Source organism: Alligator mississippiensis, chromosome 2 (assembly GCF_030867095.1).
Source record: "Alligator mississippiensis isolate rAllMis1 chromosome 2, rAllMis1, whole genome shotgun sequence".
Taxonomy (NCBI): Eukaryota; Metazoa; Chordata; order Crocodylia; family Alligatoridae; genus Alligator; species Alligator mississippiensis.
The window spans coordinates 270,440,349-270,467,294 of record NC_081825.1 but is presented as its reverse complement, the minus strand read 5'-3'; positions in this window follow the sequence as shown (position 1 = coordinate 270,467,294).

Here is a 26,946-nt window from a genome sequence, read left to right as displayed (position 1 = left end):
AGAGTTAAAAATACACTGTTTTCCATGCTTGTGGTAAACATGTGGTTCCTAGGGACCTTTCATTGTAGCATTTTGATGTCAAAGATAACTGCATATTGATATAGATCCTCCGGCAGAATAATGTTTTTCTGGTTTCATAACGTGCTTTGGGACAGTATAAAACCATTGTTATCTAATGGCTAGAGCTGGAAATGGGAAATGTAGATTTCTGAAATTTATTTTAAAGTCTAGCAATGACTTGCTATGCAACCCTGAGCAACCACCAGCTCTCTGTGGTCTGGATCTCAGTTTATCCACCTGTCAAATAGGGATATTACTTACTACCTCAAAGGCACTGTGAGGCTTAATTAATGCATGTAAAGAGCTCTGAGAGCTTCAGATGAAAGTTCATGTGCAGAAGTACAACACACTACTTATTGTAGGGCAGATGTTTAGGAACACAGGAATATAATGAAAGAAGGCATTGCTATCATGGAGCAGGAGGAATTGCCATTGTGGAGCAGATCAGGGGTCTATCTAGTCCAGTATTCAGTTACAGTGGCTTCAGAAGAAATCCCAAAGTAGTCAGTTAGGAGATAACCTGTCCCTCAAAATGAAAACTTCCCACTAAAGCCACCGCAGACTTTTTTTTAAATGTGTTTCTATGAAATATTCTTTTTAGCCAGAGCTACAATGAGTAGTTTCTGTGTCTTGGGTAACAGCAGCAACTGGGCCAGCAGTGGAGGTTCTGGTGGCCAGGATAGCAGTGGCTACCAATCTTGCACCTCTTTTAAATCTGCATCTGGGACTGGTACTCTGTTGCTGATCCCTAGTTAGGTTACTGTTTTACAAAGTATTGCCCCATGCCATCCCTCTCTGATCCACTTGTATGCCTATATTTTCTCCTTGCTGCATGGATTTGAGCTCATTTTTCAAAGAGCCATTTTTCAGTGAGCCATTGTAAGGATTGTAAAGGCTCTTTGGAAAATGGGGGGGGGGGAAGGGAGGGCGAGAGCCACCCCCTCTCCCCCCCCACCGTCCAATCTTTATATTGTACAAAGCTTGCCCTCTCTTTCTGGTGCATGCATATAGCGTGTAAGTTAGTGTTTTGCTGAAGTGCTAGCTATATATATAATAGCTCCTGAATTGGAAGCAGTATAGTCATATTAGTACCACATTGCATACAATCTCATAAGCTTCACAGTACAGGTAACTAGCTGGGGTGCTGTACTTCAATAATGTGGTTAGATTGCTTCTGCCTCTGGTAGTAGCACATACAGACTGAGTGCAGCATGTCCCAGCATGGCACTACCTTTCACTACCTTAGATATATCCAGTGTCTACCTTTACAAGAAGCTAGCCTGAACACGCAGAACATTAACATCCTTTCAAGGTCCACTTGGTTTAGAGCAGAGAGCAAGAGGAGCTAGTTACCAGTACTTGTGCAGACCCTGGAAATGTGTGTAGACAAAAACTAAGATTAGGGAAATGAGAGAAAATGACAAATAAGATCCATATCCAAAACTTGAGTTGGAAATAAAATTGGGTAATGGTAAGGATATTTTAAGCACATGCACTTATTCATTAAGTTTCCTCCACTATGCCACTCATTTGACATGAAAACAGAACAACAGAAAAACAAGAGGATTCTCTCCTCAGATACAGAGGTTCAATTGCCATGTATTTAATAAAAGCTGCAGTTGTATATTTGAGGGCAGCATTGCTTCCAGAGTGTTACCAAACCAGCAGAAACCCTGAAGTAATAGAATCTCAAGGAACACTTTGTTCTTAAATTTCCAGAGAAACTTCAAGCATTACATTCCAGATAAACTTAGACGAACTCCAGGATAAGCTTATTCATAATTTGTTTTCCTTTTTGTATATGCATAGACACAAAATGAACCATAAAGACTTAAGCAATGTCAAGATTCTGCAAGATTGAACTTAAATTTATCAAGACAAACACTCAGCCCCTGAATTAGAACTGAAAAGCTCAGCCCCTGAATTAGAAACTAAAAAATTATATGCGGCCACCAACTGTGACCAACTGTCCCAATTGTCTGAAAGTATGGAGCAGTGTGTATTTGTAGTTGCTTCAAAAGGGGAGGAGAAGCTGTTTCTCCAGACTTCAGGGCAGCTGTCACACTGTAACTGTTATACCTGCATGAACTTGTAGCAACACAAGTGAGCTAACTACTACCAGCTGGAATTATAACCTTAGATGAAGCAGGGTTAAAGGCAGTGTAATTTTTGCTACATGTGTATCACCACAGAATCATTCAGACATAACAGTTGGGTTGTAACAGCCTATATCTGTATCCTTTGCTAGCAGTACAATGATGTCTAACTATACCAATAGTATAGGTAGGGTGGGGCAAGTGGAGCACCCACCATGATTTAGAGGGGGTGCCAAAATCATCTCCCTATGCTGGGAGCCTTTGCTGTGGCAGGTGCAGCCCCATGGTGCCAAGCTAGATACTGGCTGCACCATCCCCATGGCATAGGCTCCTCAGGGGCTGTCCCTGGTGACTTGTTCTCTCCCCTACCCCAGATATTTTCCTAGGTGCAGAATTATGCCTCTTGTGGCAAAAATCCTAGTGAGGGGCATCATTCTGTTCAACCCCTCTTCCCCATAAAGTACAGGATGAAGAGCTGCCCAGTTCTATTGGCTGTGTGGCACAGGGCTGTGACTGCTGTACCAAGGCTTCTGAGGGAATTAGGCATTCTGGTACCCCCTGATGAGCCTGCTCCTAAACTGCAGCAGGTTGAGCACTTGCTACCACAACCAAAATACAGTAATGGAGGGAAAACATTTACTAACTTAATTTTACTTCAAACTAACATTTACTAACTTCACTGTGCAACCTAAATAATGTCCTTTTCATATAGTCTTTTTTAATATTGCTGGATACAATAATATAAAACAGCTAGGTTTTGGGAACAGAACAGCCATTTTTTACAGGGCAACAAGAAGAATACCTTGACAAATGGGCACAGAGATCTGAAAATATCTTAAACAAAGAATAAGCAAAAGAGAGTGACTCCAGTCTAAAAGGGTATGTCATAGCTAGTATTTGTGGCCACCATAATTGTAAGCCTATTCACTAGAACTAGAAATGATATCTTAATTATAAAGTTTGTTGGGAAAGAAGGTTGAAATTATTTCAGAGTTATTTTACTGTAGGTTTTTTAAACATTTCAGAAAACTCTCTTTTCTAATTTTCTGGGTTAATGTATTGTCCCAATGATGGGCTAAAAATGGGATTTTGAAAAAACTGGAGCCTGCAGCAAAGTTATTTCCCTAAATGCTTTATATTTGCAAAAGAGAATACTTACTGATAATTTCCTCATGAAAAACAAATACTTTAGTGCTCTCATATTTTTAGTGGGATGATGTTTCAAAAGTATGTTTTGATTTTTTAAAGGCCCTGTTTAAATCAAAGCAAACATTGATTCCCAGGATTTCAGGCTGCACCAATCTTAATCTTAATTTATAAGCAAAATTTCCACCACATTGGGTGTGTCTACAAGAGATGCTTTACTGAGAAGTAAAGCATCATCGTGTAACTGTGCGCAGCAGCTACTGCTCAGTAAATTAGTCTACTACGCAGTTATCCTAGTACCTGTAAATACAGTTATTAGATTATCCGTGCAGTAGTTACTGTGCAGTAGAGCTCAAATAGATGCTGATCAGGAGCATCAAAGTGCAGGTGTACTCTGAAAAGGAGCCCTAAAACTGGATAGGAACTTATATTTATCTTCTCTCAAGGTCCTTCACATCACCCAAGTAAAAAACTGCTTTTCTGAAGATGGCTGTCCCACCATCTCAACTTGCTCTTTCTCAATCATAAATCCAAGCCAAATTCTGCTATCTTTGACACTGGAAACAATAGGAGTGCACACACTTCTAGGCAAGTATGAGGGGGCATGTGCCCCCCAGATCTGTGCACAGGGCAAGGACTTTGCCCCAGATGCCAAAGTTTGTTGCCATGGCACTGAATGTAAACTGACCATTCTAATAATATAAAAGCCTTAATCTGTCTGTCACATGGCACTAAGGTGCCTGCTCCTTTAAGGGCTGAAACTGCTAGGGAGAGAGCCCTAACAGTCAGTCTGGAACCCCTCAGCTGCAAGTTACCAGGGCAGCAGGAATGAGGCATTAGCCCGCACTTGCAGGTGGTCAGCTGACAGGAAGAGGCAGGGCCTGGGGCATATGTAAACCCCAGGGCTGAGAGCAGAGGGTCAGTTCTCTGCCAGCAGCTAATGGGGAAGGAGCTCTCCTAGACAGAGCCTAAGTGAAGAGACCTGACCGCCCATCTCCTTCTTCGGGTAAGGTTAAGGGATTTCAGGAGCTCACCAGACCCTGGCCTTCCAAATATCCACATCTGTACCCCATACAAAAATAAAGAACATTATCCATCAATAATAATAATATAGCTTAAACTCTGGGAAGAGCTTGGTCTGGTCAACTGATCTACAATGAAATGTGGCTATATTACAATTGCATATTATCAATAGAATAATCTAATCAGCCTCTTCCTTCTGAACGTATAGATATCTCAAATGAGATGGGAATCAAAGAAGATGGTAAAAAAAGAACGGAGAATGACAGTTGAAGCCTTAAAACTAATGAGCAACACTCTCGGAGAACTCAATGAGCTTAGCTAAGGGCTCTGAAAAGCTGAATACAAAAATTTATATAACTAAGGAGAGATAGGGTTGTCTACTGAAAAGTGCTTCTCCCTCCTACATTCACTTGACATTTATAACATGAAAAGTAATTGAAACCACACTCAGGGGCAGTTTAGTTAATTCCAGGCATAGTAATAATTCAGCAGGAGGTAACAACACTAATTTGGACAGGAACAAACCTGACCACTTCATTTTTTTTCCTCACCTAAGGACTTTTCTTGTTTGAGAAGGAAAAAGGCCTACAGGATACTTTGAGAAATTTAGGATTAATTCTCATTTGCCCATACACAACTTTTTGTTTGTTTTTTTTTTTTAAGTAACAAGTCCATTAAAAATATCCAGATAAAGATTAGCTTATTATCTATCTGAGACACTGATTTATGTATCTTGATCCACAATTTAGGGACTGTAATAATAAAAAATCCTAGCAACTAGTTTTAAAAAATCTCATAGTAATTATTTTTTATTACAATGGAAGTGGTCCCGATACAGAATATTAAATCTTTTTCCTCCAACAAAAAATACACTTTGAATCCATATATCACACATACCATTTTGATTATAGGCCTGATTCTAGCATCTAGATATAACCTAGTTATATCCTAAAATGGTAAAATACAAACAGACATCATTTTATGAGATTTCAGCTATATATTCATATCAGCAATATCAAGTGTTGGAAAATTTCTATTGCTTCAGGCCCCAGATCCAGTAAGTCTTTGGTATCAAACTTGAGTTTGTGTAAACCTTTGCTTACTTACAAATTTATCCAATGGCATTTATACCCATACGGTATATACAGACATTACATTTACCTTGATCTGGCTAGAATAAGGTCTATCTAAGTGCCCATTGGTGCAGATGCTTGGGGGTTTTAAATCAGGCTGAAAATGGTGGGCCCAATCTAAGTTAGTTTACCTGAGTAGGTGAACTAACTTAGATCAGGAACTGGTTAATCCTCTCGGCAGGCTCAAGAGGCTAGTTGAAGAGGCCCTCTGCAACCAGCAACTAGAAGATTTGGGAGTCCAGGAAAGGTGATGCTTCCCTAAGGAGGCAATTCTCACCGCTCAAAAACAGGCCATCCCCATGCAGACAAAAAGTGGGAAAGGAGCCAAGAGACCTGCTTGGTTCAACAATGATATTAGAGAGCCATTGAAAAAGAAAGAAGAAGCATATAATCAGTGGATGAACGGATCAGCTACCAGAGAAAAATACATCTATATTGCCAGGGCGTGCAGATACGAGACACACAAAGCTAAGGGAAGCATGGAGATTAATCTGGTAACCAGCATAAAAGACAACAAAAAGTCCTTCTACAGATATATAGGGAGCAAGAAAAAATTGGGATCCACTGTGGAACCCCTACTGAATGCTCAGGGGCAGCCCACAGTCAACGCCCATGAAAAGGCAGAACTCCTAAATACATATTTCATGTTAGTATTCCCAAAACCAAATGGGAGTTATTCACCTCACCAGAGGCCGAGGGAACATGGGGAAGACAACAGATTACATGAAATGAGTTTCGAACAGGTGAGGGATCTCCTACAACATCTGAATGCTTTCAAGTTTGCTGAGTCAGACAACTTGCACCCGAGAATCCTGAAAGAACTGGCAGCACCACTGGCCAAGCTGTTTGAAGAATCATGGAACTCAGGAGTGGTCCCAGACAACTGGAAGAGGTTCAATGTGGTGCCCGTTTTAAGAAAGGTAAGAGGGATGACCCAGCAAACTGCAGATTGGTCAGCCTGACTTCAGACCTGGGTAAAATCTTTGAAAAATGTGTTAAGGAGGCCATCAGTCACAAGCTGGAAACTGAAAGGGTATTGCAAAGCAACCATTATTGCTTTGTCAAGGGTAGATCATGCCTGACTAACCTAGTGTCCTTCTACAACCAGGTAACCAGCCAGCTGGATGAGGGACATGAGGTTGATGTCATGTACTTAGATTTCAGTAAAGCCTTTGACTCTGTTTCCCATGAGATCTTCTCAGTCAAACTGGAGGGCACTGAGCTGGACCTGTCTACAGTGAGGTGGGTGGACAACTAAGCTTAGAGGCCACTCCCAGAGAGTTGTAACTGATGGGATGGCTTCATCCTGCAGGCCCATCTCCCATGGTGTCCCCCAGGGATCAGTGCTGGGACCTGTGCTCTTTAATATATTTATTAACGACTTGGATGATGGGGTGAACAGCTCAGTGATTAAGTTCATAGACGATACCAAGATGTGGGGAAACTCAGGCACACCAGAGGATGGGGCAAAGATTCAGGATGACCTTGACAGACTGGATTCATGGGCAGAACAAAATCATTAAGTTTTAACAAGAAGTTCAGGCGTGTCTCCACCTGGGTAGGAAGAACCTTCACCATAACTACATGAGGGGTGGTAGTCCATTGGCTGGCACCTGAACACGACCTGAATGAGACCTGGGGGTCATGATCAACTGGAAGATGAATATGAGCCAACAGTGCAATGAGGTTGCCAGAAAGGCAAATATAGCTCTGGCATGCATCAGCCAGTGTGTGGCCAACAGATCCAGGGAGGTGCTCTTCCCTTTCTATTTGGTGTTGGTGAGGCCTCAGGTGGAGTACTGTGTCCAGTTCTGGGCACTGCACTTCAAGAAGGATGGATAAGCTTGAGAGGGTACAAAGAAGGGCTACCTGTATTGTCCAAGGCATAGAGGGTAGGCCCTATAAGGAGAGACACTGGGAGTTCAGTCTGAGTAAGAGAAGGCTGGGAGGTAACTTGATAAACGCCTACAAGTATGTCAGGGGTGAGTATCAAGAACTAGGGGGAACAACTCTTCAGGAAGGCACCTCAAGGGAGAACTAGGACCAATGGGCATAAACTAATAGAGGGTAAATTCAGGCTGGACATAAAAAAACCCCACATTTTCTCTGTAAGGGTCACCAGAATTTGGAACACACTCCCAGCAGAGGTGGTGCAGTCACCCTCTTTGGAGGTGTTCAAGAAGAGTCTGGACAGGCACCTTGTCGAGCTTGTCTAAACCCAATAACTTCCTGCCTACAGCAGAGGACCAGATTTGATGATCTTACAGGTCCCTTCTGGTTCTATGGTTCTATGATTTTAACCCAATCCAGCAAATATCTGCCTGTGTTTGGAGTGTAGTCCCAAGGCTGGGAAAGCCCAATCACTTTCTCCAGCCATGGGAATCCACTCTTTCTATCCTCCCCAACCCTGACCAACTCAGTTTTAGGCCTCTGACACCTGGAGGAACAAGCCCTGGCCTGCGGATCCACTAGCTACCCCTTGCCCCCTTTGTTCTCACCCGCTGTTATTCCCACCCTGGGTTAGTTGCACTGAGTTCCCTATGTGGCTCCTGGCACTGAAGAACACCTGTACATGCTGCTCCCAGTTTATGATCACATGGTTTAAAGTTGTATGATAATAGACCAGGTGTGACAAACTTCTGTATGTACCCTAGTGTCTGAGGACCTCACAAGGAATTAAGCCTCATAACATTAAAAAGATGAAAAGGTAATGTCACTACCAATTCACAGGTAGGGAAATCAAATCCAAAGAAGTAGGTAAATTTGCCTGGTACAAACAGAGTACCATCCAAGAGTTGTGAAGAAAATACTTCTTTTTGTTCTCCTTTTACCTATGTGCAAATGTAAAGCCTCACCTTAAATTGGTATTTATATACCTCTTTCTCAGCTTACTTACAGATTTTTTAAAATCTCATATACATAAATCACTGTTGGCTAATTTACAAGTGGGAAGAAGATATGTTTCACATGCAACTTTACACAAAATTATCGTGTTTCAGTTTGTATTACTGCCTTTCTTTCTGTTGATTTTTTTTATCATTTCCTTTTTCATGGCATTTGTATTGATTTCCTTTTTTCTCTCTTCTTGTGTTCCCACAACGAACCATTTTTCCTATTGCCTATAAAGTACATAATGCTCATTTGTGTTAATGGGTTTATAGTCTTCTGGTTTTAACTTTTATATTCTTAGATATCAGTGAAATCCAGATGTATGGTTTACAAGACTTGAGAACAATATAGAAAAAAGACCCTCTATTTATCCCCAACTCCAGTCATAAATCTCTATTTGTGATATCATAAGCCTTTCTACAGTAACAAACTGTGATATCAGTAACAGAAGTAATATTGTTTGCCTATGAAAGCTTGGAATAAGCTCTAGCTTCAAAGGAGCATTTACTTTGACTTGGACAGTTTAAGGAACTGTTACTTTTCCTGTGATAACTTGTTTGACTAACACCAATATAAGCAGGAAAAGCAAAGTGATTTCCATTGACTTGGAGGTGGGAGAGAGGAAATTTTATCTAACATTTACAACATTTTATATTTGTGACCAGCTGCGTTATTTAAAACTATAAATAATCAAAAAATTGGCATGATTAGTGCAGTTTGCCCAGTGTTGTTCAATTATACAAGCATTGGATATGCATCAAGTTTATTGCTTTGTGTAAATCTTTATTAAAACACTATAAAAGGTTTATGCTTTTGTAACAATATGCAAATGGATGCATTTAGTTTGCTTTACAGCATACATAAAAATAAAAACCCCAATGGATAGGTAGTCAGCAGCAAATATAGTTATTCTAGCAGTTTTACTATTAGATCCTGAATAACTAGTGGACTTGCAAGTGTTTGGGCATATAGCATATAGCTGCAAAGTGTTGTTAGTAGATATTTTATCTTCAACAACAGATGAAGATAAAATATTGCCTTGGAGGAAAGCTTAAGTTGTGCCTCTGTATTCCTCATGCCGTACCTCATTTCAAAATAATCTAGCAGTGTCATGGGGACTCTTTTCTACTGTCATAAGACTAGGGTCGATAAAAAACTAGGAACTGAGATGAACAAGCCCAAAACCAGCACCCAAAAAAGTATCATTTAGCAGCTGACTAATTCCTAATATCTCTCCCTATTTAACTTTAAAGTTCTCTAAATGCCTCGAGTTCAGCTTCTACCACTGCACAGAATTGTCCCAGTCAAAACAACCTGGGACTTGATCCTATTCCTCCTATTGGGCACTTAAGATGACTTGGTTTGGTTATCCTAGTGTATACTGTTTTTGTCTCTGAAAATCCATTAATGAATCTACTTTTATAACAAGGAAAAAGAATAAAGTAGAGCAGAAGAAGATGGAGGAGAAGGTGGACATGAAGAAGACTGGCCACAAACACCCTCTGAGAGCTACCTGGAAGACGGTAGTCTCCAGATCCAGAGCATGCAGAGCTAGGGCTACTCCTTCCCTGACACTGCATAACAGGTGCACTCCCTTCATCATGCAAGAGGAGACTCTGACAGAGATACCAGAGGAGGAGGTAAATACTCAGGAGGTAAGTACTCCCACCCCTAGGAGGGGATGCCGGGTGATGGGGAGGGACTCTCCTGAGGGGCACGGAGGAACCTATCTGCCATCTGGCCCTAGAGGTCAGCTGCCTTCCTGGGGCCCATATTCAGGACATTGCAGAGAGGATCCCCAGTCTTGTCCATCCGTCTGACTACTACCCCTTGCCCTTAATCCATGTGGGCATGAACAACATGGCAGGAGTAATCATGTGCCCCCTTACCTGACTGGAGGCAGAGGTGGATGCAGCAGTGGAGCCAGCAGCGGGGGCAGCAACAGCTGATTTCCCAAAGGTAAGTGGGGCAGAGGGAGCTGGCACAGCTGAGCTGGATCTGGAGGGGAAGACCCCCAGAACCCTTTTAGTTGAGCCTGTAGGGAGCCATGCTCCCAAGCCATGCCACGCGAGCAGAGCACACCGGCAGGCTAGCAGGAAGAGCCAGGATGGAGATTCCAGCAAGGGTAGGGTGAAGGCACTACACAAAAATATAAATAAAAAGCAATTTATAAAATGGTGTCAACGCAGAGTGCTACTAGGGCCCCTGCCCGGGAGGCGCTGCCTACCCGGGGCTTGTCTGAGGCCTCCACCCAGACAGAGCCCATGGGGGAGCTGGCATCTCCCTGCCCCCCTCAGCCTGTGGGGGATGCCCAGCAGGGCCAGGAGGGGCAGGGATTGGGGGCCCCTAACCTGTCCTGCAGGAGCTCATCTTAGGGCCCTGGAGGCACGGGGTGAGGGAGCTCCAGGAGGAGGTTAGCAGGCTGAGGGGAATCAGGGAGGTCCTGGAGTGCTGAGGGAATTACCAGAGGTCATTGCGGGACCCCTGGCACGGCTTTACGAGCACTCACAGTGCTCTGGAGTGGTGCCAGAGGACTGGAAAAGGGCCAATGTGGTTCCCATTTTCAAAAAAGGAAGGAAGGAGGACCCAGGAGCTATAGGCCAGTCAGTCTTACGTCAATCCTGGGTAAGCTTTTTGAGAGAATTATCCTGGCGCATGTCCACAAGGGGCCAGCAGGGGAGATTATGCTTAGGGGCAATCAACACGGGTTCATTAGAGGCAGGTCCTGTCAGACCAACCTGGTGGCCTTCTATGACCAGGTCACAAAATCCTTAGATGCAGGGGTAGCAGTGGACGTAGTCTTTCTGGACTTAAGGAAGACCTTGGACACTGTCTCTCACCCCATCCTCACTAAAAAAAAACTAGGAGACTGTGCTGTCAACACCTACACAGTCAAATGGGTCACTAGTTGGCTGGATGGCTGCACCCAGAAAGTGGTGATGGATGGGTCTTATTTGACCTGGAGGGATGTGGGCAGTGGGGTTCTGCAGGGCTTGGGCCCACACTGTTCAGCATCTTTATCAGCGACTTGGATGAGGGGGTAAAAAGCACCCTGTTCAAATTCATGGATGACATTAAGATGTGAGGAGAAGTGGGCATGCTAGAAGGGAGGAATAGGCTGCAATCAGACCTGGACAGGTTTCAGGGGTGGGCGGATGAGAAGAGGATGGGTTTCAACACTGACAAGTGCAAGGTATTGCACCTGGGGAGGAAGAACCAGCAGCATACCTACAGGCTGGGGAACTCCGTTCTCATCAGTGCAGAGGCAGAAAAGGATCTCGGAGTCATTATTGATGCCAAAATGAACATGGGCCACCAATGTGGGGATGCGGTCAGGAAGGCCAACCACACCTTGTCGTGTATCCACAGATGCATCTCAAGCAGGTCCAAGGAGGTGATCCTCCCCCTCTATGCGACACTGGTCAGGCCACAGTTGGAGTACTGTGTCCAGTTCTGGGTGCCGCAGTTCAGGCGGGATGTGGACAACATGGAGAGGGTCCAGAGGAGGGCCACTTGCATGATCAGGGGTCAGCAGGGCAGGCCCTACAAGGAGAGGCTAATGGACCTGAACCTGTTCAGCCTCCACAAGAGAAGGCTGAGGGGGGACCTAGTGGCCACTTACAAACTAGTCATAGGGGACCAGCAGGCATTGGGGGAGTCGCTGTTCCCCTGAGCACTCCCAGGAGTGACAAGAAATAATGGTCACAAGCTGGCAGATGGTAGATTTAGGCTAGATATCAGGAGGCGCTACTTCACTGTCAGGGCAGCTAGGATCTGGAACCAACTTCCAAGAGAAGTGGTGCTGGCTCCTACCCTGGGGGTCTTTAAAAGGAGGCTGGATGAACACCTTGCTGGGGTCGTTTGTCCTCAGTACTCTTTCCTGCCATGGCAGGGGGTAGGACTTGATGATCTGGTAGGATCCCTTCTGACCCTACCAACTATGAAATCCGGACCGAGTCATGAGTGACTACTGGGCTCTGGGGGCTGGGCTTAAGGGACTGAGGGCTCAAGTCTTTTTTTCTTCTGTGCTCCCTGTTGCAGGCCATGGACCCAAGAAGGAAGGCTTCATGCAAGAAGTAAATAGACATCTCAGACAGTGGTGCTACCACAAGGGCTTCAGTTTTTTGGACCACAGCTCTCACTTCAGGGAGAGAGGACTCCTGGGATGAGACAGCATCCACCTCACATGGAGAGGTAAGTCACTGTTCTCAGCCAGGATGGTGATCTATTAGACAGGGCTTTAAACTGACTTTGCTGGGGGATGGGGAAACTCCAAGTGTAGCATGCCTGGGGACTGGCATGCAAGAAAGCTCTGACATGGAGGACAGTAAGATAGCTGTTTTTGAAAATGCTAATGGAACACTTCTCCCACAGGTCTCAGTAAATTGAGGGTGTCAGTTGGGGGCCTCAGATGCCTGTACACCAATGCCAGAAGCATGGGGAACAAGCAGGAGGAGCTAGCCCCTCTGCTCTCTAGTAGGCAATATGACCTGGTAGGGATAATAAAGACCTGGTGGGACTCCTTGCATAGCTGTAGAGGGATACACCCTGCACAGAAGGGACCAAGCAGGGAGAAAAGGTGGAGGGGTAGCTGTCTATGTGAGGGAGCAGTACACCTCTCTGGAGGCTGACATTGGCTCCAAAGATAAGCAGCTTGAAACCCTCTGGGTCAAGCTTTGGGAGCGGGAGTGGGGAGGGAGCAAGGTGAGAGAGACCTAACTGCAGGCATTTACTACAGGACAACGAACCAAGGGGAGGAGCTTGATTTAGAGTTCTCTCAAGAACTGACAGAGGCTGCATGTGCAAGGGACTTGGTTGTCATGGGAGACTTCGATTACCTGGACATAGATTGGGAGGAACATTCGGCTAAGTCAGATCACTCGTGTAGTCTTTTAACTGTAATCAAGTAGCTCTTTCTGACCCAGGAAGTACAAGGGCTAACCAGAGGTACCACTCTCCTAGACTTCATCTTGGCCAGAGGAGATGATCCTCATGTATGGCTTGAATACTGAGGGTAGCCTGGGTGAGAGTGACCAGGTTCACTGGATGCCACAAGGTTGACAAATCAACTAGCAGGATTGAAGTCCTGGACTTCAAAAATGCTGACTTCAACAGGTTCAGGGCATTAGTAGGGGAGATGATACAGGACCAGGGATGGAAGGCAAATGGGGTGAACAAATAGTGGTCATTGCTCAAGGACATGTTCGTCAAAGCACAAAAGAAAACTGTTCCCATGAAGAGGAAAGGTAGCAGAAGGGCTGGCAAGCCCTCTGGGCTTGCTAGACTTCCAGAGGGCCAACTTTCATGAGATCAGGAGATTGGTTAGGGTGGGACTGACGGGTAATCACATCTGTGAGATGGGAATCCAAGAAGGATGGGAGTTCCTCAAGGGACTGATCCTACAGGCACAGAGGGACACCATCCTAGTACATGCAAAGGGAGGCAAAAGAGCCAAAAACCCTCCTTGGCTGAAGAGGGAAGTCCAGGAGAGCCTTCAGAGGAAAAAATGGCCTACAGGCTGTGGAAGCAGGAGGCAGCCACCAAGGAGGCTTGCACCTGCAGGGAAGCAATGAGGAAGGCCAAAGCAGATACAGAACTCAAGTTGGTTGACAAAGATTAAGGACAACAAAAATTCCTTCTTTAAGTACATAGGGAGCAGGAAGAAGGCACAGGGTAACATAGGGCTGCTACAGAATGGACTAGGGCAACTCATAACTGATAGGATGAAGAAAGCGGAGCTCTTCAATAATTTCTTTGCTTCTGTTTTCCTGGACACACATACAAATACACCTCCCAATGAGTCTTCAGTCTGGAGTGAGATGGAAGGGCTGGACATATTTAAGTTGGCAGGCCCCAATTATCTTCACCCGAGGGCACTAAAGGAATTGGCCGATGACATAGCAGAACTACTGGTGCAACTGTTTGAGCTCTCTTGGCACTTGGGACAGTCCCAGAGGACTGGAAAAGGGCCAATGTGGTCCCTATCTTCAAGGAGAGGAGGAAGGAGCCTCACCTCTATTCTTGGCAAAACCTTAGAAAAAATCCATAAAGGATCACATTTGCAGGGGTCCAGAGAGTAAAACAATGTTAAGGGACAACTAGCATGGGTTTGTAGCAGGCAGATGCTGCCTGATTAACCTGGTCTCTTTTTATGACCAGGTCACAAAGTGCTTAGATGCAGGAGTGGAAGTAGATATTATTTACCTGGATATTAAAAAGGCTTTTGACACAGTCTCACACCCAATTCTTATGAGCAAACTGAGTAGCTGTGATGTGGATTTTTTCACAGCAAGGTGGATGAAAAACTGGGTTATGGGACACACCAAGAAAGTGGTGCTGGTGGATGGGTCATTTTCCCCTGGAGAGATGTGGGCAGTGGTGTCCTTCCCCAAGGCTCTGTCCTTGGACCAGTGCTGTTTAATATCTTCATCAGTGATCTGGATGAAGGGATTGAAAGCACCTTGTCCAAATTCACAGATGACACTAAACTATGGGGTACAGTATACACACTGGGGGGCAGGGAATGAATCCAGGCAGATCTGGACAGACTGGGGAAGTGGGCAGATCAGAACAGGATACAATTTAACAAGGACAAATGCAAGGTGCTTCACCTGGGGAGAAAGAATCTCCAACACACCTATAGACTGGGGGTACCATTCTGAGCACCACAACAGTGGAAAGATATCTGAGAGTCCTGGTTGACACAAAAATGAACACAAGTCACCAGTGTCACGAGGTAATAAGCAAGGCTAAACATACTCTTTCTTGCATAGCAGATGCATCATGAGCAGGTCTAGGGAAGTCTAGGCCTAAGGGCCAAAAGGGGAGCACATAAAAAGTGGAAACAGGGTGAGATCACTAAAGATGAATATACCTCCTCTGCTCATGCTTGCAGGGAGGCAGTTAGGCGGGCCAAAGTTACCATGGAGCTGAGGATGGCAACCCAAGTAAAAGACAACAAGAAATTGTTTTTTAGATATATTGGGAGTAAAAGGAAGGCCCAGGAAGGAATAGGACCCCTGCTAAATGGGCAGAAACAATTGGTGACAGACAGAGGGGACAAGGCTGAACTCCTCAATGAGTTCTTTGCCTCAGTGTTCCTAAGTGAGGGGCACGACAAGTCTCTCACTGGGGTTGTAGAGAGGCAGCAGCGAGGCGCCAGACTTCCATACGTAGATCCTGAGGTGGAGCAGAGTCACTTCAAAGAACTGGATGCCTTTAAGTCGGCAGGCCCGGATGAGCTGCATCCGAGGGTGCTGAAGGCACTGGCCGACATCATTGCAGAGCCACTGGCGGGAATATTCGAACGCTCGTGGCGCACGGGCTAAGTCCCAAAGGATTGGAAAAGGGCTAACGTGGTCCCCATTTTCAAGAAGGGGAGGAAGGAGGACCTGGGCAACTATAGGCCAGTCAGTCTCACCTCCATCCTTGGTAAAGTCTTTGAAAAAATTATCAAGGCTCACATTTGTGAGAGCCCGGCAGGGCAAATTATGCTGAGGGAAACCAGCACGGGTTTGTGGCGGGCAGATTGTGCCTGACCAATCTAGTCTCATTCTATGACCAGGTTATGAAACGCCTGGACACAGGAGGAGGGTTGGATGTCGTATACTTAGACTTCAGGAAGGCCTTCGATACGGTATCCCACCCCATACTGCTGAACAAGTTAAGAGGCTGTGATGTGGACTACACAGTCCGGTGGGTGGTGAATTGGCTAGAGGGTCGCACCCAAAGAGTTGTGGTGGATGGGTCGGTCTTGACCTGGAAGGGTGTGGGCAGTGGGGTCCCGCAGGGCTCGGTCCTTGGACCGATACTCTTTAATGTCTTCATCAGTGACTTGGACGAGGGAGTGAAATGTACTCTGTCCAAGTTTGCAGATGACACAAAGCTATGGGGAGAAGTGGACATGCCGGAGGGCAGGGAACAGCTGCAGGCAGACCTGGATAGGTTGGACAAGTGGGCAGAAAACAACAGGATGCAGTTCAACAAGGAGAAATGCAAAGTGCTGCACCTAGGGAGGAAAAATGTCCAGCACACCTACAGCCTAGGGAATGACCTGCTGGGTGGCACAGAGGTGGAAAGGGATCTTGGAGTCCTAGTGGACTCCAAGATGAACATGAGTCGGCAGTGTGACGAAGCCATCAAAAAAGCCAATGGCACTTTATCGTGCATCAGCAGATGCATGACGAATAGGTCCAAGGAGGTGATACTTCCCCTCTATCGGGCACTGGTCAGACCGCAGTTGGAGTACTGCGTGCAATTCTGGGCGCCACACTTCAAGAAGGATGCGGATAACCTGGAGAGGGTCCAGAGAAGGGCAACTCGTATGGTCAAGGGCCTGCAGACCAAGCCCTATGAGGAAAGACTAGAGAAACTGGACCTTTTCAGCCTCCGCAAGAGAAGGTTGAGAGGAGACCTTGTGGCTGCCTTTAAGTTCATCACGGGGGCACAGAAGGGAATTGATGAGTATTTATTCACCAAGGCGCCCCCGGGGGTCACAAAAAACAATGGCCACAAGCTAGCAGAGAGCAGATTTAGATTGGACATTAGGAAGAACTTCTTCACAGTTCGAGTGGCCAAGGTCTGGAATGGGCTCCCAAGGGAGGTGGTGCTCTCCCCTACCCTGGGGGTCTTCAAGAGGAGGTTAGATGAGTATCTAGCTGGGATCATCTAGACCCAGCACTCTTTCCTGCTTATGCAGGGGGTCGGACTTGATGATCTATTGAGGTCCCTTCCGACCCTAACGTCTATGAATCTATGAATAGGGAAGTAATCCTTCCCCTTTATGTGGCATTGATGAGGCCACAAATGGAGTACTGCATCCAGGCTTGGATGCCATACTTCAAGAGGGATGTGGATAACCTTGAGAGGGTTCAGAGGAGGGGTACTCGTATGGTTGAGGGGCTGCAGGTAAGACCCTATGAAGACAGACTGAGAGACCTGAATCTCTTCAGTCTCCACAAGAGAAGGCTGAGAGGCAATCTTGTGGCTGCCTAGAAACTCATGGGGGGGAGGGGGAGCAGGGAATAGCGGATACTCTGTTTACCAGGTTGCCCCTTGGGGTTACCAGAAATAATGTACACAAACTGAAGGAGAATAGATTTAGATTGGACATAAGGAAGACATTCTTTACGGTAAGGGTTGCCAAAATATGGAATGGGCTTCCAAGGGAAGTGGTGCTTTCCCTTACCTTGGAGGTATTCAAGAGGAGATTAGAAAGGCATCTGGCTAGGGTTACTTAACCCAAGCGCTCTTTCCTGCCTGAAGCAGGGGGTTGGACCCGATGATCTACCAGATCCCTTCTGACTCTAGAAATCTATGAAGCCCTCCTGGCTCAATAGGGACATCTCAATACTCTTGAAGAAGAAAAAAGAGGCATATACACAGTAGAAGCTAGGGACAGTGCTCAAGGAGGACTATAAAACAGTGGTCTATGCTTGTAGGGGAATGATTAGAAAGCTAAAGTGGTGACCAAGTTTAAGTTAGCCGAGGGAATCAAGGGCAATAAGAAGTCCTTCTTTAGGTATGTAGGAAGCAGAAGTAAAACAAATAGAAGTGTGGGGTCCCTGCTTAATACCTCAGGACAGCTGGTAATGGACACTCAGTGTCATAGCTGAACCACTGGCACAGCTGTTTGAGCACTCATGGTGCTGCAGCCAGGTCCCTGAGGACTGGAGAAGGGCCAGTGTGGTGCCCATTTTCAAGAAAGGGAGAAGGGATGAGCCGGGTAACTTTAGACCAGTCAGTCTTACCTCTATTCCTGGGAAAATGCTAGAGAAAATAATCAAAGAACACATTTGTGCAGGCCCAGCAGGGGAAACGATGCTGAGGAGAAACCAGCACGGGTTTGTGACAGGTAGATCCTGCCTGACAAACCTTGCAGCCTTCTATGACCAGGTCACACACTGCCTGGACATGGGAGCTGAGGCTGATGTCATCTTCCTGGACTTTAGGAAGGCCTTCAACACAGTCTCGCACCCTATCCTCAATGGGAAGGTGGCAGACTGTGGAGTGGACACCTACACGGTCAGGTGGGTGGCCAGCTGGCTTAGGGACTGCACCCAGAGAGTGGTAGCGTATGGTTCCTTCTCGGCCTGGAGGGAGGTGGGCAGTGGGGTCCCGCAGGGTTCGGTCCTCAGACCGATATTATTCAATAACTTCATCAGCGATTTGGACGAGGCCGTGGAGAGCACCCTCTCCAAGTTCACTGATGATATCAAATTATGGGGCAAAGTTAGTACACCGGAGGGCAGGGAGCCTATTCAGGCTGACCCGGACAGGTTGGATCAATGGGCAGAGAGAAATAGGATGCAATTTAATAAAGATAAATGTAAGGTACTCCACCTGGGAAGGAGGAACCCCCAACATACCTATAGGTTGGGGAGTGTCCTTCTCAGCAGCTCGGATGCATAGAGGGATCTTGGAGTCATAATTGACTCCAAGATGAACATGAGCCGGCAGTGTAACAAGGCCATCAACAAGGCCAATTGCACCTTGTGCATTAGCAGGTGCATGACTAATAGAACAAAGGAGGTGATGCTCCCCCTCTATGCGGCACTGGTCAGGCCGCAGTTGGAGTACTGTGTCCAGTTTTGGGTGCAACGCTTCAAGAGGGACGCAGGGAATCTTGAGAGGGTCCAGAGGAGGGCGACTTGCATGATTAGTGGCCTTCAGGAAAGACCCTACGGGGGGAGGTAGAGAGAGCTGAATCTCTTCAACCTTCACAAGAGACGGCTGAGGGGAGATCTTGTGGCCGCCTACAAACTGAGGGGAGGTCAAAGGGGAATAGGTGACATACTGTTTTCTAGGGCGCCCCAGGGAGTGACTAGGAATAACGGGTTTACTTGAAAATAACTACTTGAGAGTGGATTTAGGTTAGATATTAGGAAGAAATATTTCACAGTAAGGGTGGCCAAGATCTGGAATGGGCTTCCAAGAGAGGTGGTACTATCACCTGGCTTGAAGGTCTTCAAGCGGAGGCTAGATAGTCACCTGGCTGGGGTCATCTGACCTCTGTCCTCTTTCCTGCCAGAGGCAGGGGTCAGGCACAATAATCCATTGTGGTCCCTTTCGTCTCTACAATCTATGAATCTATGAAAAAACTGAACTCCTGAATTCCCACTTTGCTTCAATATTTCACTGGGGAAAGACAAACAAAATAAGGATCACAGCGAGCATGGTGGGAATGACAGACTTCCCACTGTGGGTATAAGCTGGTGCAAAACCAACTAGAAAATCTAGACATTTTTAAGTCAGCAGGACTAGATGGACTTCACCTGAGAGTGCTGATGGAGCTAGCTGAGGTTTTTATGGAACCCCTGGCAAAACTCTTTCAGAAATTGTGGCACACAGGGGAGATCCCTGAGAATTGGAAGAGGGCCAGCATCGTGCCTATCTTCAACAAGGGGAAGAGGGAGGGCCCGGGCAACTATAGGCCAATTAGGCTAACCTCCATCCCAGGGGAAATCCTGGAAAAACTCATTAAAAATCTATGTGCGTTGAGGGTAAGATTCTGAACGACAGCCAGCATGGCTTCATTGCAGGTAGGTCTTGTCTTACCAATCTCATCTCCTTGGTTGCCCGAGACCCCGGAGACAGATAGCCCTATAATACGGAGCTGAGACCCAGAAAGAGGAGGAGAAGGGACCGTACGGCTGCCAGATCAGTAAAGACGCCTAATACCTGCAACAGAACTCCAGCCACCGTGGTGAGTTAGAAGGGGGAAGTAGCCACAGGTCTAGGCAGCGACAGGGTGAGGCATCCCACAGTAGAGACGGTCCCCAGTTGGGATCTGAAAGGGAAAGATGGCAGTCATCCCAGAGCAAAGGGGTAGACCCTCCTGGACCCTCAGTGCTGGTGCGGGCAGCAAGGGAGCTCCCGGAGATGTGCTGGCACAAACCGTGTGGAGGCAGAGAGAGACGCGGTGAGCCTCCACCACTAACAAGGCAATTAGCAGGCAATAAGTAGAGCCCAGGCAGGAGCGGCTCACACCCAGGGGAACTGGGTCAGGACTGTAAGGTACCCTTGCCCACACGAGGAAAAGCTGTGACTGCTCCTTGGCCGTAATTGGTGCAGGATAAAAAGCACCACTCACGCGAGCCACTAAGGAGGTAATTAGCACCGTGGGACTCTGGCCGGTACTTACCTTTAGAACTGCGAAGCTGGTGATCCCCTCTGGACATGAGGGTGACTGAGGGGGTGAGTGGGACGGGCTGCCACCTGTGGTCCAGGCCACTGTAAAAGAAAGACGAGAGAATAAAAGCACCTGGAATCATGTGATGGGTCAAGCATTATTACTCCACAGGTATTTACTAACATTCCATCTCTTTCCTCCCTTAATAAGATAAAAGTTGTGGCAGTCTAGAACCAGAGGAATGGGTGATACCCTGCAGACCCGATAGCAGTCAGGATGGAATACAATCTGACTTTTGGGAGAGGTACAGATATTGCGCTTTTACCAGTATAAGTGATTAGAAACCTGTCCATACCCATTACAGAACAGAAGTTTAGCACACAGACTGGTTTAATAATGGTAGAACCTGATTTAAGACGTGTGCTCCGCCCAAGGAAGAATATCTGTTTTAAACAATGCCATTTACAGAAAACCACATAACTTAGAATGATTCCACCTCAGGCTTTTTGAATGTCTGTACCTATACCCAAAGCTTAAGACTAAATGGGAGTCAAAAGCTAGATGTCTCTTCACCTAATTTCAATTCCCTAAAGGTGTAACATGAGTGTGCCACTCAGGAAAAAGAGGTGGAGGTGTCTCCTTGTTTTTATAGGCTGGCACAGTGCACTTGTTCAGAAAAATGGAGAGCAGGATTCAATCCCATGCTTATACTAAATGTATTCAAATACACTTTAAAACCTAACACAAAGTGGGTGAATACAAATTTCCCCAAAAAGTTCGGAAGAAAAAGCATTTTCTGTTAGACCCAAAATAAATTATGCTCTGATTTTTGTCTTTTATACCAAAAAATAAATGATTAATTCAGCTGCAATCAGGAATGACTACACCGAAGTAAAAAGAGCTATCCTGCAGTAAAACTGGAGAGACTAATTGTATTCAGTTTCACTAGTGTTCAGTACTACAAGATGATAAGCAGCTAAGCACATAAACAATCCCATTGACTTCAGTGCCTTGTCACGCATGTGCTTAAGTCCATCACTGGACTGGTACCACGGTTAGTAAATGGCAATCCGGAGATGGAAGCACAAGAGAAGTACAAAGGATTGTAACTGCTTCTGTTAAACAAGTGGCTTCAGTTCCATTTATTTGGGTATTTATATGTCTATAAGTTTTAATACACAATTGGCCTTATTTATCTTAACTATGAGATAGAAATATATTTGTTACAATAAGTGGATAACAGACTAGAATGCCTTTTTAGAGCTTAACTAAAGAACTTTTATAGTTTAAGGCCATACTTAAAAAATAACTATGTATGTAATTATAATAAAACATTTCCTTGATAATTACATTTGCCTTCTGTTCTCACTGTACCCAGCAATTATTGCACCTTCCTTCTGAGTTATTTACAGCATATTGCTAACACTTACATCCATCACTATTCACTTCATTACTGCTGATTGTACATTTTATCGCTTAACTGCACACAACTCTGTTTTGCTTTGCAGCCCCTGTGTCTCTAAATCTTACCAATCATCTATGCCTTCTTTTATGACGAGTAAGTATATATTTACCATAGCAGTATCAAGGTTTCTTCCAATCCTCAGTCTTTTCCTAGCTTCCCAAATTGTTTTTCTCTATTCCAGCAACCTTGTAATTTATGTCCTCTTCTAACATAATGGATAAGAGCTAAAATCAGAAATATTAATAGGCCAATGTGTTCAGCAAGTTGTGGATAGCAATGAGCCTGGCCCATCTGTTGATATTCCTGAAGCACTGCAAAGTCACTGGGCAGCCCTGGAAGAGACACATTGTTGGGTAAGATGTGTAATAATAATATTTTACATTTATATAATCTTGAAAGCTGTCGAAGTGCTTCAGAAGCTTTATACAGAGGATTAATGAAATGCAGCTGCCTCTGTGGTAGGTGGTGGCATGCAAAACAATGTACTTGACAGACCGCAGATAACAATGTAACAAACACGGCTTTCGCATACCCTTGAGAGAAATTTGCTGCTTCTTTTTAAATTGTTCTAAATACAGGGTACAAATATTTCTTTGTAATATCCAAAGGAATCTGTTAAAGATCAATCAATGGCATTTTGTCTTGTTTTTTTTCTTTTTAAAGCACATTAAAATTTTCCCCTGAGAAATAAAGTGATTTAGAGTCCAAACCTCTTCCTATTGAATTCATACACATTTTACCACTGAGGACATGAGCAGACCCATAAATAGGCCTGCTTACACAAAGTAAAGGGATAACTCAGAAAAGTTTGTATCACAGATAATTTGTAATGTGTGAGAGAGATGGGGTACTGCAGTCTGCCAGCACTGAAAAAATAAAATAGCTTTTAGTCAATAGCTTAATCCATGTGTTTTACAGCTTTAGACTATCTCCTTTTTATGTCTGATATAGGATGTCATCACTCAGCAAAGCACTTTGCAATAGTCTTATAATGATTTGGGGTATTTGTCATCAGAAATTCCTTGATGGTTGGGTCATGAAATTATAGGTTTTTTTAAAAGGGGTTAATTAAATTCAGTAATTTTGAAATTGAATGGTTCTCTTTGATCTATGAACATAAGATCCAACTTCCCAAATGATGCTAAAGTCAGATCTAGCATTAGCAGCTACAAATCCTGTTAAACTCATAAGGGAACTAATCAGTGTGGGATGAGATGAACTGGATAGACCCAGTACTAAAACCACGCTATATAAGTGCTTGTTAGCGGAAAAAATGATAAAATGTCATTAATACAGAAACAAGATATGGCTTTAAAACACTCAACAAATAAGATAAATAGTATTTTCTTTACAGTGTAAGCAACAGACACTGTAGATCATAAGAGGAACAAACTACAAATCTCAATGGTGCTTAACTCCCAGCATGCATTGTATAGGAAGCCTACATGTCTCACTCCAGGTTCTTAACTCCGCTGTGGGGACCAGGCACCTAAAAGGTATAGTGGAATCCAACTTATAGGTGCCTGAAATCCTTAATTGGACCCATGCCCTAGTTATTTCTAGTTCATAGTATTGATATATGTAAACTAAGGTTGAGAAGAGAAAACACATGACTATTTTCCTTTGCTGACTGCAGAGAAAGGAGTTACAATTTATACTACAAAAAAATTATATGAAATATGTATGATAAAGATGCTGAAGTAGACACTGGCAAACTCCCTATTACAACTCCAACAGTAAGTCCATTCAGCTGCCATCTAACCCTGGAAACTTTTAGGCTAGGGACAGAAGTTATACATAAACTAGTTTAAGTAATCAGAAACTGGTTTAAACCAGTAATAGAGCAGAAGATCAGTGCACATACACCAATTTCAAAATGGTTGAAACTGGTTTAAGAGAAACTTGGTTGTATGTAGTATCAGACTTAACTGATTTAGGTCAAACTGGTTTATGAAAATTATGTCCCAAACCTCTTCCTGGTTCAAGTTAAATCAGAGCCCTCCAATATCCCAGCATTTTGTAGCCCTGAGCTCAGCTGTGCTGTCTGCTCCAGAGGGCAGGGGAAGTCTTGCCCCTCTGCTCCCCTAGCTGGTGCAGTGAGGGCTGGCTCACTGCCCCCCCCTCCCCCCTGCCCCAGGGAAACGCCTGCTGGGGTCTGATGTGTGGAGCCAGGGAGAGAGGTTAAACTTCCCTTCCCCTGAGTATGGAGCTGCCCTGCCCTGCTTAGTTAGTGCTGGCCGCAACTGTGCACTACCAATCTGAAAGGCACCTGGAAGCAGGAAGAGGGAATGATGAGCAACTCTGCAGTCTTGCTGATGTGAGTCTGGACTACAAATCCCAGAGACCTCTGAGGCAGCAGGAAGAGGAAGTGAGCATGTAGTCCATGCTGGCTACATTCCAGAGAGCCATGCTTTAGCACCCCTTGGCTTCTGCCTTCAGCCACTGCAGACATGTGGCTGCATTTCTTGAATCAAAAGTGAATGACTGTTCATTTGCTTATTGGTTCAATCTTTGCAGCTTAGATTAACCTGCAAAGGCTGAATCAAGTCAGCCTCGGGCTTTTTGACACTTTGTACCTATCCTTAAACACCAGCTGTTTGTGCTCTTAAATTTGACTGCCAGCTTGAAAGTTCTACTATTGCATTATTATGCTCTTTGTTTCCAATGACCACTTCTTACCAAATACAAAAGCAGTACCTGAAGTAGGGACCAGCACCCAGGTCTTCTTTCCTGGTGAGCAAGCTATGAAAGCCATGCTTTCTTTCTCATCCAATGGATCTTGATTCCCTTCCCTCCCAAACATGCACATGCTTTGGCACAGTCTAAACACTGAAAGCAACCCATATTTAGGTGGCTAACTCATACTTGTGGAAGATGTGCATTTGAGCCCCTTTGGCAAAGGAGGTAATTGAACTTGGGTCAACCACATGTTGGGTAAATGCTCCAAAAAAAGATATTCTATCAGCGGTGACATCACCAGCAGTATTTTGAAAGAAAATAAAGAACTGACCTCAGTTCTTTGGGAAAAAAACTATAAAGTTCTTTTTTTCTAGGGAGAATGTATGGGTATGAGGTAGGCATTTACAATGTCTATACGCGTGCTCAGTTTCACATGTATTCAGCATCACACACTTCAGAATGGCAGCAGGGGCACTTGAACTAAAGCTAGTATAAGAAGCTTTAGTTCAAGCGTCCCTGCCTCCATTTTGAAGTGCAGGGATGTTCAATAGACGTGACAAGGCTTCTGGAGTGCATTATTTAATACACTCCAGCAGACTGAATTAATCTAATTAGCACACATCAGAGTAGACGTTCAGCACATGTACAGGTATTGGTAAGGTTTACCCCCATACATTTTTGCTGTTGGCAGCTTTAGGCTCTGTGATGTGATTTCTGATTTTATGGAGCTTTTTGACAATTAGGATGGATCCCATTGTGATGCACCTAATTATGGGGAGCCTAGGTGCCTAAGTCAGGTTTTGAGATTTCACCCTATTTTTTAGGTAATGCAGCACCTAATGTTTAGGTGCTATGATCCTTACTCTGGCCCAACAATTCTGGAGACCTTTCAGTCATCTGGGCAATCACTGTCTGTCAGTATAAAAATAGTTTTATATTTTTCTGTCCCTTCTTTCTAATTTAGGTACTTTACCCCAGAATCAGTCAAACACAGTCTGCCTTGTTGTATAAGATATGTACAGTAAATCAGTACACAATAAAGTAAGGAGAATTAAAATCTGATTACTATGGTGTCTTTTGTTCTTTTGCTTGGGATATATAGGATGAAATTCACTCTATGGCAGATCCCCACTTAAAACCTTCAACCATGGCAAAATTCACCTGTGAGCTAAAGGACCAAGACAAGACGTACATTTCTGCTTAAAGCTTACTTTGAAAGGAGGTCATAGGTTTTCCCCCATGCCTTGCACAGACGTTTTGATCTGGTGTGAGCAACAGGGTTTTTTTTTTTATTTTTTATTTTTTTATTCTTAAGAAAAATGTTCTAACCTGATTTTTCAAGCATTTAATCGAAGATGTATTTCTGTAGTAAACAAAACAAAAGTTTCACAGCAGTGCCTTTTGGCATACTGTGCAGGAAAGATTCACCTCCAAGGATTAATCCCAAACTTAGATGGGAAATGAGTAGTAGCATTCAAAACATGATATTAAAACCCTGCTCTGACTTGAAAACAAGAGCAGGCACATTTGTAAAACTTGTTCATTGGCAGAATGAGTCTTTCACAACACCATTTTGCAATGGCCAGGCAAAGTGACCATGCAAAACTGGAAAGGCTAATTAAAGAGAGAGAGAACAGTAGGCAGGACAGAGTGTAGGCAGACAGCATAAGTGAACACTTTCATGCATAAGGAATTGAAGCTGGTGCCTGCCACTACTGAAATGAATGGGAGTTGTGCCACTACATTAAATGGAATGAGGATACAGCCACTGATCTCAGACTCTTATAAAATAAACCTAAACAACACAGGAGTGAATGTTGTATATATATGTAGGGATCACTGTAATTTGGACTTCAGGGGATTTCAGGGAAAGCCTGAAATTTGGTGTTTTCCCCCAAAGCTCCAGAAAACTGCAATTTGGCTAGAAATGGCCTGAAACTGTGCAGGGAGAGGAAGGGCAGGGGAAAAAGTTAAAAAAAAAAAAACTTAACTAAAGCACAGAAAAGAAAGGCACCAGAGCCCTGGAAACACTGCGGAAACCCCATGTGTTTCCAGGGGCAGCCTAGTACAGGCTGAGCGCCTATGGTATTCAGTCAATCAGGTTGTTCAATTCCCCACTTTGGCTGGGAGTTTAAAAGCCCTGCCCAGATTAGAGCAGGCAAGTACCCCCTGCCCCAGGGGCTGCAGGCATAGGCATACTGGGTGCCTGCCCCCACAGCTGAGTGTGGGGTGCAGGGTGCTCCAACTGCAGGGGCTTTGCTCCACCTGCCACAGCTCTCCCAAGCCCTGTTTTGTTTTGCTGCCATACAGGAGCAGAGGGAATTT